Here is a 270-nt window from a genome sequence, read left to right as displayed (position 1 = left end):
CATTGATAACGAGTATTCAAAATGACAATTTATAAGCGCTCGCCTCATGAACAATAACGCTTATGAAAATGATAATCAAACAGCATCATTACCAAAAACGATAATAATGAAACTGACGATAACAGCGATGATGCACATTATATACTGACAAAAATCGTTGCACCAATGACATAAAATGACATAATCATAGTCATGACATAAAATTGAATGTTATCAAAATCTTCATAATGTTATATTGTCACCATAAAATAATGATGCTAATCTCTGGGC

This window comes from Penaeus monodon, chromosome 27 (genome assembly GCF_015228065.2).
Source record: "Penaeus monodon isolate SGIC_2016 chromosome 27, NSTDA_Pmon_1, whole genome shotgun sequence".
Lineage (NCBI taxonomy): Eukaryota > Metazoa > Arthropoda > Malacostraca > Decapoda > Penaeidae > Penaeus > Penaeus monodon.
This window is presented reverse-complemented; position numbering follows the sequence as displayed.